This window comes from Furipterus horrens, unplaced genomic scaffold (assembly GCF_987537825.1).
Source record: "Furipterus horrens unplaced genomic scaffold, mFurHor1.1.pri manual_scaffold_3, whole genome shotgun sequence".
NCBI lineage: Eukaryota > Metazoa > Chordata > Mammalia > Chiroptera > Furipteridae > Furipterus > Furipterus horrens.
Window position 1 is genome coordinate 185,625,808 of NW_028327173.1, and position 14,119 is coordinate 185,639,926.

Sequence of the window (14,119 nt, forward strand, 5' to 3'; positions counted from 1 at the left end):
TCAGATAGACTATAATGAATCCCTTTTATCCTGGGATAGCTTTCAGATTCTGGCTTACTGTGTTAGTTGGTCTGTTCTCCTTAAACATGGGCCTGACAGCACTGATTATTGGAAACAACTGACCTTTTATTTCTGTGGGCATTTCATCGCCATGGGTGCATCCCAATGTAATTATGTTTTGATTTGTAATCAACAGAGGCTTCCTCTCCTTTAATTTTCTGCTGACTTTATTTTCTCCTGTTTTGGAAACCTCCAGGATCATTATACCGATTTCTATTTCTTAAACAGGTTTCCTTTCACAAAGGCCTGTTTCCAATCTATTTGTTTCTATTCACTTACTCTGTCCACCCATGTTATCCATTTGAAAACAAACAAAACAAAAATTCTGATATGTTGATGGGCTTTATGCTGCCATCTAAAATGTTATGGAAAGAACTATCTATGTTATTACTATTGCTATGAATTAGTTCAGTGGCTGGCATCTCTCTGCTATATAAGATGTAGTTGAATATAAATAAAAAAACTCTTAACCGGAATCTTCACTGAGGTCTGCTTAGGCTATAATAAGTATTCATCAAAAACATAGAAGCTGCATTTCCTAGGAAATTGAGGCTTTTTCCTCTATTTGGGAGTGGTAAAGGATACACCCAAGAACTTGGAACAGATACAGCACTGGCAGACAAACAAAAGGTCTGTAGAGCAGGACTTCCTTTTTATTCCCTGAGCTCTCTCTCCCATTGTCTCAGAGAAGATGGGGCAAATACCCAGACAGAAGCTGCTTCAGTATTGTCTTTTATTGATAGGCTGCTTGTGTTCAGTGATTCCTCTGGCCCATAGTGTCTGTTGGACAGTTGGAGGCCTTTTGAAGCCATTGTATTGTTAGAGAATAATTAGGGTGAATGAAGCAGGGGGTAGGGGTTAACAACAATTCTTTGTTGCAAGCAATTGCTAGTCTTGGCATCAGTATTGGTAACAAGGCCAATCTACTGGAAGGAATCTAAACAAAAGATGGAAAGGTTGCGGTTGGTTTGTCTAATCCATCCAGCAGATCCACCCATGCATGGCCATTGTTGCCCCATGAGCTCTCTGGAAATGCCTTTGGTCACACTGCATTCCAAGCCACGGGGTGGGTGATCTCTGGGCGGTCTTGTACATGGATTTCCTAGAACGCTTCCCATGGCAAAAAAAAGGGGATGCACAGGTGTTGCCTTGGCAATTAATCGGCAGACTTCATAAAGAAAATAATCTTCTCGTGTTTGGGAAGAGGCATGAGGGCTATATGAAAGGCTCACAGTCCTTCCCTTTGAAGGAGGAGTTAGAGACGCCCTGACACAAAAGAACTGAGATGTATTGATTGACACCGAGGCGAAGACACCTAGGCAGGACCATGGCCTGTGTTCTCATTGTCTCCTCCATCTTCTCTAGGCCGGTCAGTCTCTGTCCTGGTCTTAGGGCGTCATGATTCCGCTTCTGTTGTGATCTAGAGAATCCCCAGCCAGGGTGGGGCCCAGCAAACCGGGGTGGCTGTACATTTAATTCTTTCATGAAAGTGGTTCTTACTGGAAGGCTTCACAAACTGGATGCCTGTGGCCCCGCACCAGCCTGGAAGTGGCACATGTCTGCGAGGAGATTGTTCACCTTAGAGACACATCCTCTAGGGCTGAATTCCTGCTCTTACATATTGACTGGGGCTCTTAATTCCACGGTCTGATTTAGACCAATGATGCCTTAACATTTGGAATCTCAACCCAGGAACGTTCAAGACTGATTGATACTGAGCTCTGAGCAAGGAGGCAGAGGCGGGTTCACGTACATCTAATTTTGAGAGTATATCCGCCCATCCTGCCTGGGTCTGCGAGGAGCGGAGGCCGTCAGGGAGCAGGGGTGGCATGTGGAGGATGGCGGGCAACAGCAGTGTGCTTATTTTCAGTTTGTCAGCTGCTCTGGAAAACTGCCAACGTGAATGAGCTACAACAAGCCTTCGGGGTTGTTGTAAGCCAAGGAGAGGCAAGGCTTTTAAAAGGCTCTGTGGAATTTAGACTTAAAGTTTCATGTGTATTTGGTTTGGGGCAAAAGTGAAAATTCACTGAACTTACCCTGAGAAAATGTTAGCTCCCCAGCCCTTAGCTCTCTGGACAGAAGTGAATCTTGAGTTAGAGAAAATAATTCAGTACCTTTCTCTTTAGCCTTCTGGCTCTGTTTGGCCAGTGGAAAAAGATTGATGAGGATCCTGATTACATCTGTCTCCATGGCCTCCAGCAGATTATTGGAAAGGCCTGACAAAATCCTTTTGATACAGGGGGTGGAAGTTCCAGTAGATGGGGGAAGGGAAAGGACTCAATCCCCCTGGCCAAATGTGCCAGGATGTATACAAACAGCAGCGGGGGAGATGGAGCAAAGCTGAGCATTTTTACAAGACTAGGGTCTGGCATCACCCTGAGGGAGGGCGAGTCAGGGGCATTTCAAAAAGGAGCCACAACACGGGAAGGAGAGCTACTGAGCCCACTGTAGTCGTGATTTCTGAAAGAGAAATCCACGGCTGGGTTTTTGGAGGCATGAGTTGTACCCTTTATTGGCAGTCATGTTCCAAGGTTGATTCCTCTGCAGTGTGACTTTGGTCATGAAAACTCCAGGCTGTTTTTGCTGCACTCCTAGGTAATGTTGACATTTGTAGGGAGAGAGGAAATCTGGATAAATAGAACTTTTTTTCTTGGCGTTGTTAAAAATATTACTAAAAAGAGCAAAGGGTGTTTTCAGAACTCAAGTCAAGTTTTTCTTTGGAATTTTGAAAGCTCAGGTAGGTGGCTGGGTCAGCATATTCTTGCAGCCCCCCCTCCTGACAACCCCCCTTTTTCCTTCTTCCCTTCTATGTATTTTTTTTTCTTTTTCTTTTTTCTTTTTAGCTCACAGTGGTTTGTGAGCAGCTTAAAGAGGTTCTGATAGAGGACACACACACACACACACACACCCAGTGCTACAGCAGCCTTCTCTCCTATGGCTCACCTTTCTGCCTTGTGACTGAAAATTTATACAGCTTTTAGGACTTCTCTGAAGAATTACACTAAAGCTAGCCTGACATGATCTCTGAATTTTCTTTGAGTTTTGTGGAAGAACTTCTCATCACAGAACTGGCAGGAATGGCTTTTGTTTTGCCCTTGCTTTTTGCACACTCAGAGACTGAAACCGAGAGCAGTTCAGTGACCTGCCTGAAGTTTCCCAGCTTAATCAGTGTGAGGACAGAAATGAAAAGTTCCAAGTTTTCTGATGCCTGGTTTATTGTCACAACATAGGTTCTGCCCATGAGAAGGAAGCTCAGTTCAGGTTCTCTGTGACCTTAAGAACTTGGACGAATGTATTGATTTTAGTAGATACAGCTAATCAAGATAGCCTTATCATTTTTCAACAGCACATAATTTTAAGGAGAAACATTTGGAATAATTTTTGCGTATGTTGCCTGAAATCTATGAACATCTTCTCATTTACTGCTTCTTTCACCATAAAAGCAGCTATTTGAGAATGAGCACTAAGACTCAGTCTAGGACAAGTTCATTTCACAAACCCTTTACACAGAGGGCCGCATACATCTAAGTGACAGCCATAACCTGGAGGAGGGAATAACAGTGGAGGAAATGGCCTTCATGGCACTTCCCAGTTGACAGAATACCTTCCCATGCATGATCTAATTGATCCTCAGGACAGTTGTGAAAGTAGGGAGAATAGATCTAAGGACCTCTGTTTTCCAGAAAACAAAATTGAAGCTTAGAGATACTGAGCAGCTCACCCAGCCCAGCTACTAAATAGGAACTCAAACCCAGGCTTTGATTCTAAGGCTACAGCCTCTTTCATTACCTATTTCCTGCTGCATTAGCTCCAGAAGTGCTAAGGCCTTGTGTACAGCAAGCCCTGTTTCCCTGTTACTTTCTTCTCTCTTCTGCAGGGGAGAAACTGTAATGTCTACATTTCCCTGTCTAGTTCCAGGTGGTTTCACCTCCTGGAATGTATTATTGTATCCGTAGTATTTACCTTATATGGAGGGGCCAGGCCTTTTAAAAATCATTAAAATGGGTTTTTGAGTTTCTACTCATTTCTCCTTCCCATCCTAAACTTCAGACCTAATGGTCTCTGGCTGTCCATTCAGACGAGAAGGACAGTTGTAATTTAGCAATGTTCTTGATTGTTTTTACTCGTGTAACAAACAGCCTGTATTTTGGAAGATGTCATTGGTTTATTTTCATGCTTAGCACTAGGTGGCGGAATAACTACACCACAAAGAATGCTATCCTTTGTTTCTTGCTACTCGCCGAGCAGGGACCTGAAGAGTGCGGCAGAAACCATCTGTGGCTACAAAGATAGGACCAGCCAACCTGGCCAATATTTTCTTGACAGGGAACTGGCTGCAGTGATTCTAAAACATATGCTTCCAAGACACTGTCTTTAAGATTTCCTTCTTTCTTTTCTCCCCCGAGCTCCCCAGCATTTTAATTTTTCTGCGCCATTGCATTCATGTAGCAGAGGGCAGGCAGGGCCTGCAGGCAGCTGCTTTGAAATGGCAGAACAGGATGGATGCACCCAGTGGCGCTGGCACTCTTGCCCTTTTGTGCCAGTGGGTCATGGAGAGTTTGCAGGGAAGGCCTGAGCTCCTGCCCTGGGTGGTGGTGTCTGGTGTCCTAGGCAGAGGGGCAGCAGGGGCTGAGCCGGGTCAGCTTAAAGGTGCTGGCCTCCCTAACTCAGGTAGACATAACGGGTTTTTGTTTTTAAAGAGCAGCCTGATGGTGGTTCCGCTCTTCAGCTGGTTTAGAGATACTGCTGCCTAGGCTGTGCAACATGGCCTCCAGTTTCTTTTCCTAGTGACTTGCTGGTGTCTCAGTGCTCCCGACACGTCTGTTACCCCAGATGCTTCAAGTGCCACAGGGCACACTGAAGCTAAATAAAGCTCAGCACCGGCTTTGACCTTTCACTTCGTGAAGACTATGGACTTGGGGTACAGAAATACTTCTTTGGCTATTTGCTGAAAAAGAAAAGAACAGCATTAAGTCAAAGAAATGCACATACGGGAGTAGTGGTAATACTCTTAAGTGTGCTCTAGTTCAGGAACTCCAGTAAAACCAAGTCTGAACGTATAAAGTTGATCAAACAAAGAGAGTTTATTTCAATTACAAAAGCATTCTTTACTTTACAACTGGAACCACAATCGGATTTTATTAAATAGCAAGTTCCCGATGTGAATTGTAAATGATTCCATTGACAAAAATGGAGAAAAAACAAGAAGTATTTAAACCTTGACTTTTCAGGAACCGACTTGTTGCATAAAACAAAGGCCAACTGGACTGCAGTCTTACACACATACACCACACCCTCCACTATTTTCCAGCTGGGAACCTCAGGGAATTTTTTAATTTGTAGCTCAGGGTGCTGGTAATGTCCTAATTTTGCAGATAAGGCATTGTGACATGAAGGGGCCTTGTTCATGTGACCCAGGTGAGTCACAGTAATCAGGGTAAAGCCTGGAAGCTAGGGACAGGGGGTTTGTTTATTTGTTTGCCTGCCGGCACTGCTGTTTTTTCATAATGAATGAATTTTGGAGAATACCCGAAACAGCATACGTAAGTCAGGCCAAGGATATCAATCACAGGCTACCACTACAGAGATTCTTTGAAGCTGGAAGAAGGTTGTGAGACCTTGTTTGCTAAGAATGAAATGTCATAAAAATTCCAAAGCAGGGCTCAAATTTCCAGGGGGAGGGGACCTTTTTATTGTTTCCTCTAATAACTGCTGTGGTGCTTTAGTGAATAAATGTGTTGCACAAAATAACCCTAGATTTAGTCTCAGAACTATAGCCTGGCTTTGCTCCCACTTTTGTATTTAGCATCCATTCTGAATTATTTATTTATGGTATTTTTGCTGTTATTCCTCCCTCTTCCCTCTCCACTGCACGCCCCCGCCCCCAACATTTGTCCCAGCTTTATTTTCACACCCTCCAATTAATTGGTATCTTCTGCTCTTAGGACTTGAGCAAATGTGTGTGCATTTTTTTCTGTGGATCCTCGCCATGCTGGCTGCGCTTTTAAGTTTCTGGAATAAAACAATGGTAAAAATGAGTCACGGCATGTTTCTATATTTGTTTCTGAGTCAAGAAGATTACTTTTCTCATTATAAGGCCCATGGTATAGAACTATATCATTGGTTTACTTTTAAGGGAAATAACCAAAACTTAATTCCTTTAATTAGATGTTTTCCAATATTGCAGAATTCTTTGGATTTGTATTTCCAAAACGAACAACATAGTGATAGTGGTTTGGTTATTTTTATCCATAGGTAGAAAAAGCATGCCCTAAAATGCCCAAATCCTCTCCCAAATTCTCTGGGAACAGGCCTTTTGGGTGTTGCCCAGGCCTGCTCATGGTGCTCCAGGGCCATGAGTTCACTGAGCATTAGTTCACTGAGGGCCTTATCCCTACATCTAAGTGACAGCTCAAAACTCACGACCTGAGGGCCTGGGGTCTAGCAATAAGGAAACTGGAGAGTAGAGGGCGTCCACAGGAGGGAGAGAATTCTGGTAAAACTGGATGAAGGAGCAGGGCTGGGGGTTCAGCCCCAGTGCAACACAGGCTTCTAGCAAAGGGTGACCAGAAGTTCAGCACCTCTACCCTCACGGACACAAGCTGCAGCTATCAGTTTACCATGGTTTTCAGGGTAAAAAAAAAGAAACAAAACAAAACCCAGCTAATGTTCTTGAATGTCAGTTTATTGAGCTCGCCAGTGCAGCCTCATAACTTATATTAATTGGGAGGAAAATGCTTCCAGAGCAAAGAGAGATGCAGGACAAAACCACTTTGTGTTTGACTAGCTGTCAAGGCCTTGCTGTTTGGAGTCATTGACAAGTCCTTGGTTCTTATGTGATAGATCCGGAGAAAAAGAGCGATTCATCTTCTTCTGCTGCACCTTTCAAGAAGGAATTTTTTTTTTTTTTTTAAAGACAGATTTTGTTTATGGACTTAACATCGCTGGCAGTGGCCAGTGGGCTCAGACGCCTTTGTAAGGTATAATTTACTATTGTGGTCCTCCCTCCTAAGTTTGTGCACCTCGAAGAGCTTCATCCCATTAAAATTCCTTCTTAAAAGCAGAAGGTGAAAGAGCCAAGCATGCCGTGTTTTTTTAGAGGGGAGTGGAGCTACAGAAGGAAAGAGGTCCCGGTCTTTTTCTCTTTTAAATGCTGGTAAATAGCTTAAAACCTGTTAAAGCTTTTGAAGGAATGTGGAGGAGTAGTTTCTTGACTCTAAGATTTAGGAAAACAAAATAAAGGAAATAATGTTAAGAAAAGAGACTTTCCCATGATGGGCTGTATTCTCTGAAGTGGCCTGCAAGCGTCACATCTGTTTTTTCTATGTACACAAGCTAACACCAGTTCCTCCAAATCTGCTGGCAAAGTGCTCATTGCCCTACTGAATTTTTTCAGACTTGAGTGCTGTACTTTTTCAGCTCAGCCCTTATAAGTGGGAAATACTATTTTTGACTGTGAGAAAGAATAGCTTTGTTTGAAGGTGATATACTAATACATTTATGTAAAAATTGTATTTTCTAATGTTATAGGAAAAATACCAGTATCAGTTACTACTGAAAGCAGTTCTAAGCTATATTATCTCAGTCATGCACATAAAAATGGACCTGTCTGCCATTTGGGGAAGCCTTTATAACCTTCATAACCTGTAAGGCACAGGAAGGAACTGGTTTTTACTGAGAATTTAAAAGGAGTGTTTTTCACAGCCTTTTTCTTGAGACCCTTCTTTCTAAAGGATCTTTTGCAGATTCCACAAAAAAGAGCTCAAATTCCTCTTTTAATCCTACAGCCTGAAGGAAGCGAGTACCCAAGAGCAAGGCAGCTAAAACATGAAAACACCAAAATACAGTGTTAATAAACATTTTTTATTGTATTTTAGCTGTGGAAAGTTTGAACTTCAGAGCATGATTAGGTTCTGGTTTTCTCAGAAATAGTCTGTGTAGGGACTGAAATATAGATCTTGAGAAATTATATGAACAAGGGATGGAGAACTGGGAGCCATCTAAAATAATGTAAATCGGCCCTGGCTGGTGTTGCTCAACTGATTGGAATGTTGTGACGTAAACCGAAAGGTCACGGGTTCTATTCCCAGTCAGAACACATGCCTAAGGTTGTGGATTTGGTTCTTTGTTGGGGCACGTACCAATTGATGTTTCTTTCCCTCTCCCTTCCCCTCTCTAAAATCAATAAGCGTGTCCTTGGGTAAGGATTTTAAAAAATAAAAATAAAATAAAATAATGTAAATCTAGCTTGGATATGTATTTTTGAATGTACATGTAAATATAGTCCTAACATAGATTCTGGAAACTCAGTGTACTCCTCCCGGCCTTAATCTGTTTTTCTGTTTTCCTACTTCTCCTTCACCTCTAGTTCTTCCATCTCTCTCTCTCTCTCTCTCTCTCTCTCTCTCTCAGACACACACCCACACACCCACAAATCTTTTGCCAAATAATGGAGAAATATACACATTATTTTTAATGTGGTTATACTTAAATAAACTGTTCTGCAACTTGTTTCTTTTTATGTAAAACATTACAGAAAAAATATACTTTATTATTTTTTAACAGCTGCCTATAAGGTCACGTTGAATACATGATTACATATTATATATGTTTTTAACTCATTTGTTATTGATGGACATTTAGATGGCTCCTAATTTTTTACTATTTCAAGCAATGCTGCAATGTTACATATTTCTTCTATTAAAAGAAAAATCTTCATTGTAAGTTCAACTTCTTCATTCACAAAGGCAGAAAAAAATAGAGAAAAAAAAATCCCTTATTCATAATCCTCTCTCCAGAGATACTTTTAACATTCTGACATATTTCCTTACATGCTTTTTTCAATGTATTTGTATAAGTACTTATAAAATTTGTATCATGTTATATATAGTTTTGGTTTTATTTTTTTCTTCTTCACATTTTACTTTGGTTATTTTTTCATATCCTTAAATCTTCTTTTGAATTAATTTCCTATATGTTGTATTTTGTTTTTTTTTGAATTTTTTGTTTATATCTTTTGTTTATTTTCTATTGGAATATTAATGTGTGCTTTTATAGTGATTTGTAGGAATTCTTTTTTATTTGAAAGGCTCAACAGTTCATTCAAAATTTAAAGCCCATATTAGTTGACAGTTTCTCATAATGTATTGTGCTATATTCTCTAATATCACATGGTCAAATACCCTGTTAATTTATGAACATTTTTTTTTATGTGCAAGAGTAATTAAAGACAGAGGGATCAAGTTGACTTTGTTGCTATTCATTCTGAATGCTAAACTGTGCTTGCATCCTAAAAGTTAAAATGAGCAGCAGTAAGAAAGAGAATATGCGTATGTTTATTTGTAACATACACTAACAACTAAACTCCTAATAAGAGAACAAAAATGTTAATTGAAAGATGAAAGATAAGAAGCAATAACAGTGGTGATAGTATATTTTAATCTTTTTTAAAACTCTGAAGTTGTATTAAATTGCTAACCAAATTGAGGAGGAGGTAAACACTAATGTTACTCCTTCCATGTATCAGAACTTAGGCTTTCACCTTAACTTGTATGACTTTTTCCCCTAATTATACAAACATTTAATTTTGAATGTGTTATAATAGAAAAATTATAGCATCATTCAAATGGTTTTTTAAAAAATTCTTAATTACTAGACTAGAAAAAGTGCTTATAAAATGTACACAATAATTTAATGTTCCCTGCCAGTCATAAATATTTTTGTTTTTCCTCAAAGTGTAGGAAAAAAAGGGTAGAGAAACTATATTATGCAAAGATTATTAAGAGTCATGTACTAAAAAACCTAACCAATAGGGTAAGAACTAAGAAGTTAGTTTTCCTCTTTGAAGGTTACACATAAACTTTGATTCACATTAAGTTTCCCTTACTAAAGCAAACGTAAATGCCATTGATGACAAAATGGCACATTCCTGTTGATGGGGTACTATTCAAGTCCCTACAAATATACCTGGTATACCAGCGAAGGCTACTGCCAACTGAATGAGACAAATGTACCCACCTTTGGGATGCCAGTAGATAGGGGTATTTGCAACACACATCTTTCTAGAAGAGTCACTTGTAGACTGAAGATCAGAAATCCGGAGGATTGAAGATCTCTGGAGCACCCACTCCCGGCCAATGGGTACAAAACTTAATTTATCCAGCAGTTCTCTGTGAAGTGGGTCAGAGTCCACAGATTCATGGAAAGCAAAGCCATGCTGGCTAAGAAGGCTGAACTTGGACTTTCGGTAGAAAGTAGCCAGACCCTCCAGCCCAAAGGCCTTGAGAGCTGGCACCAAACTGTAAACACGTTGCTGTCAACCTCCTGTGAATATATGAAGTCAGTGTTGTACCCAGTGGGTTCCTTTTGGATAAGGTTCTGGCGATAGTCCAGCTCCAGGGTGTAAGGGGAACAGTATAAATACAGGATGGTCCGAGAAAACTCAGTTTGCGCATACATGTCAGTGAGGCTGTTGTAGGAGACATGCAGATGAGAGCGTCATCCATCACTTTCTTACTATAGAGATGCTGATGATCAATGGTGAGGGCGTCGGCCCGGCTCCACTGGACACACAGTTTCTAACTCCAGGCTTGGCCCGAAGCGCTGCCCATTGCCTGGGGTACAGTGAAGTGAAGCTTGAGCCGTAGCCCGATGTCTGCATTGGATGGGATATAGACTCGCTTGTCCACACTTGTTTGCGTCCAACTAGAAGAGGGCGAGGAGGGTACAATGACGAGGGGCTCCCGTCCTCAGGCTCCACCGATCTGGGTTTGGCTTCCCTGTACCAGCGGAAGAGGGTGCCGGCGGGATCCCCAAATTTGAGGCTTAACTTGGGGCAAACCGGGAAGCCGACCATGATGTAGTATGGCAACTGCAGCTCTGTGAAAGCGAGCGGGCTGCGCGGCCGCGCGTGCTGGACATCGCTGGCCTGCAGCACTGCGCCATCCTGCCAGGTGTCCACATCCAGCAGGTCTTCAGCCACGCCCTCCACCGGCAGCGCCGCTTCGCCAAGGGCTCGCAGGCCACGTCGCTGCTTACGCTGGGCCAGTTCTTCCTGCTCTTATTGGTGGGGGACACTCTAGCGTGGCCTTTAAAGGCGCTGGTGGCTGGCGATCGGGCAGAAGGCTCGACCCAGCGGCTCAGTTCGGTTGTGCTGCATGTTCTCGTGGCTGCCCTTGGCCAGCGCGAACGACAAGCTTAACTAAGGCTCGGAGGGCACACAGCGCACTACAGCTCCATCGCGCCCGCCGCCGTCTCTGTCGCCCTTTCAGTTGCCGTCTCAGCCGGACTGTGCCACTCCAGTGCCACGCAGACCCCGCAGAGCGCGGCGCGGGTGCCAGGGAGCCTCCACATGAACTTGGTGGCCCAGCAGCTGATGGGACAGGCGGCTGCTAAGCCTCAGATGGACACAGAGCAGATGCAGCCACTGGCTCTGGGAACCATTCAGCCCCGCAATTTCCGACCGGCCAAGAATTCTTTATATAGTAAGGCTATTAACCTTTTGTCTCTCATCTTTGTTTTAATTATTAGTCTTACTTTTTCATTCGCCTTTGAATTTTGTTTATGGAACCATTGGTATACAGAAGTCTTAAAATTTTGAGTAGTCAAATACGTCAGTATTTTCCTTTATAATTTCTTTTAGGCTTAAAAGGAATTACAAGAAGCTATAATAATGATAATAGACACATTTTTTTAAAAAGTAGCTAGCTACCATGTCAGTTTTATATGTATAAATTTACATGTATTTACTCTTTACAACAAACCTATGAAGTAGGTAATGCTAGTTCTGTTTCACTAATGAGAGTCATACAGATAGAAGTGGCATAAACCCAGGCAGTCTGGCCTGTGAGCCCACACTCTTCCTCACTTCATTATGTTGCCATATATTGCCATCTCTTTTACTGGTGTATTTAGTTAGCCTAAAGTGCTGTATTAAATCCTGCTCTGGCTCAATAACCACTAAAAACAAAGAAGAAAAATCCCCATATTTTCTCCTAATGTTTTGAATAGTTTTAATTATATTTATTTCTAATTTGTCCGGATCATATCTTGATGTGTGGTATGAAGTAGGACTCATATTTAATTTTTCCAATTAGTCAATGGCCCTAATATGTTAGCACTTCTTTAGGAATTTGGAAAGGACTTTCCTTTTCCAAGAAGCATTTATAATTAGTGCCACTTTGTATTAGTTGTTTCTTCAATTATATTTCTTTAGAGTTGTTGATTTCCTCAGTGACTTTCCTCAGTGCATAATTTTGTGGGATCTCATGTTGCTCCTAGATTAAAATGTTCATAAAAGAAGAGAGACTAACTCTTCAGGTTGTTTTTATTCTTTATATAAGAATATTATGAGCTCTGGCTGGGTGTGGCTCAGTGGATTGAGCAGTGGCCTGTGAACCAAAAGGTCACCGATTTGATTCCCTGTCAGGGCACTTGCCTGGGTTGCAAACCAGGTCCCCAGGCTTGCAGGGGCAGCTGATCAATGTGAATGTTTCACTCTTTCTCCCTCCCTTCCTCTCTCTCTAAGAGTAAATAAATAAAATCTTTAAAAAAAAACTGTTAAAAAAGAATAGGATGAGATTTTTATCCTAGTGTAAATCCATTCCCCTTTCCTCTCATTCCCCAAATCAAGATATACGTGAACTTGGATAAGAAAAAAGTTACACCTCCATTTTCACTCACCTTTAACCAAAATTTAGCATTTCCTTTCATTTTGAATGTAGGCAATAAACCACAGCAGTATTAGCAGTACCTGGGACTTTAAACTACAGATACTTAATATTGCATTTCAGTTCTTCCAGATGTCTTGAAATATTTTTTACATTCACTACTACTTTCACATTACAGTCATTATATTAGACCCACTACTAGATATGGCACATTTATTAAATTTTACATATTCAAAAATTATTTTGAAAACTGGATTTCTATAAGATTGGTTTCCTTTGTAATCCCTATGTATTTTCTGAGATGGGTTTCACAGACTTCGTCAAATCACCAAAAGGATCCATGGTATAAACATGAGAAAAACATCAGTTTGAATGCAAGGCATACTGTTGGGCTTTATAAATACATTCTACGTACTGAGTAATCAAGAGGTGATTTGGGAGATGCTGAAAAACAGTCCAGTATATCCGTCTCTATTGACTCTTTCACTTCTGGATTAATTCTCTTTATCATCCTAAATATAAGTGCTAGTTCTCTTCCCCATCCTTCCCCTTTCACCTGCCCCCGCCTTTTTATTTCATTTAGGACCTTTCTTTCTTCCCCACTCTCTCTTTTTCATTTTTCTCATTCTCTTCCTTCTTCATTGGCTCTTCCTCCCTTTCTTTTCTTTTTCTTTTTTTCTCTCCCTGTACTCTGTAAAAGCATGGATCTTAAGGAGTTTGTGTTTCAGCTATTTAAAAAATGTTTTCTCTATTGAATCTAAGAATGAATTCAAGGACAGGGATAAACAAAGGGTTGGTAGGAAGAGTTAATAATATCAACAAGAAGTTAAAAGCAAGATTTGCTAAGAGATAAGCATAAGGCAATTACCTGGAGATAATTAAGAATTGACCTCAGAGGGCACCTACCTGGTTTCGCCCCAGGAAAGAGCCTGTGCACTTTGGTTCTGACCCTATAGTTCCAAGTCCCTCTTTCATATCTGATTTATCCAACTTCTTTTTAAGTTATTTGGCTCATAAGACAATTATTCACTCTAATTTTTAAAGTACCCACAGGAAGGGAACTGTTTTGAAAGAATGAGGCAATTAGACTATTATTGAGTTGCAGTTATTTCTTTGAGATTAATTCAAAAGTATATATAGATTTTATGTATATATGTGTGTGTGTGTATATATATTCACTTATTCACTCATAGGCAACAGTTATCACACAATTTGGTCACCTAAAGTGGAATTTTTTTGATGCCTGGAATAAGTTAATATTCAGTTTCTGAGATACTTGTGCCATAGCCTCACCAACCTGCCAAAGTATAATAGCGATGCATCTTAGCCATCAGTCGTGGATGCCTATTGCTACAATCTGTATGGCTATAGGGTTTTTCCTCTTTTTCTTA

General features: G+C 41.0%; 1 protein-coding gene and 1 pseudogene across 1 annotated transcript in view; one reads left to right on the top strand and one right to left on the bottom strand.

Moving 5' to 3' along the window:
• RAD51B (RAD51 paralog B) overlaps nt 1–14,119 on the top strand; it is a 556,308-nt gene that overhangs the window by 308,974 nt on the left and 233,215 nt on the right. The gene's annotated exons all lie outside the window — the stretch shown is intronic.
• Nucleotides 9,927–11,412, bottom strand: LOC150016956 (2',5'-phosphodiesterase 12 pseudogene; annotated as a pseudogene).